We start from the raw sequence: 1,478 nt of genomic DNA on the forward strand, positions 1-1,478 counted from the left end.
TTATAGCAAAATATCTATTTATGGTCACTTCCTACCTTTAAGCCACTAAATACGCTGCGTATTATTTTTCTCTCTCCCTCTCTCTCTTCCCACTCTCCTCCTTTCTCCTTGCTCTTTCTTCTCTTTTTCCCCCGATTTTTTCCTCCCCTACTTTTAGAAGCCCTAGCAGGGGTTGTGTTCCGCCAACGACAGATCCGGCCGGCGACCACTTTCCCCCTTCCTTGTTGTGTTACCCCTAACCCCCTCCTTCGGCCGGCGATTTCTTTCACACAGTTGTGTTACTCATTCTATATTTTTCTTAGATTTTGCATAGTGAGATCTGAAGAAGTCCTATCTCTAGTTTCTGTTTGATACTTTAAATTGGTGCTTCTTCAACAACTGTCTTCATTTAACAGGCGGCGACGCTCCACATGGCGGCGGCCTGGATACCGGTGGATTGGGGACGGAGTTTGGGGCTGAGGAACTTGAAGAGTCTGTTATCTTTTTTTTCATTGTATTTCAATGTATCCCGCTATATTCCATGTATTTCATTGTATTCACTCTTTTTTTTTTCATTGTATTTCAATGTATCTCGCTGGATTCCATGTATTTTATTGTATTCACTGTCTCGTTGTATTCCATGAATGTATTCATATATTTTTTTTAATTAATATAATTTATGTATTCAGATGTATATATGTATTCAAATGTATCTGCAGTATGTATTCATATGTTTTTGCACTATAGATGACCTGCTATACTTCATGTATTCAATGTATTTTTATGTATTTAACTGTATTCAATGTAATTATATAATTTTAATATATAAATCTATTTGTAAAGATACCACTAAAAGCTATTTTAGTAAAGATACCACTAAAAAAAGAAAGGATGGATTGAATATCTGAAGATTGCGGTGTTTTTCGGTTGAGAATCTTTTCTATAACTATAAATACAAATTTTGTGTGTTATAATTGAGTTTGTTGAGTTAAATTAGGAGTCTATCGCGTTAATTGATTCACTTACTATTTTTAAACAGCTGAAGACCTTTTTTTTCGTAAATTCCGTTACTGTATTCACGAATATAGCTCGCGAATACATTCGAATACATTCTCTGCTTAGCTGGACTCCCCTATTTTCTGCCGAGTTTTGCTACTGTATTCATGAATACAATAGAAACAATACATCGAATACAGTCTATAACAACTGAAAACATAGCTATAGGAAGTAATTTAGTAAATGATAGCTATAGCATGCTAATAATCACTAAAACATAGTGGTTTCTGAAAATTTCTCTATTTAATTTGAAATGCAGATTGTCTTGGCCTTCGGCTGCACACACTCACTCCATTCCATGTTTGGATTAAAATATTAATTGGAAAACGGCCCAAATGTATTCAATCCCAGCACCCCTCAGGCATTTTGAACCTGCTTGACCATCTGGAGCATGTTTGTGTTAAAGCGAATTCGAATTATTTTTTGCAGTATATATATATATA

This window comes from Nicotiana attenuata, unplaced genomic scaffold, assembly GCF_001879085.1.
Source record: "Nicotiana attenuata strain UT unplaced genomic scaffold, NIATTr2, whole genome shotgun sequence".
Classification (NCBI taxonomy): Eukaryota; Viridiplantae; Streptophyta; class Magnoliopsida; order Solanales; family Solanaceae; genus Nicotiana; species Nicotiana attenuata.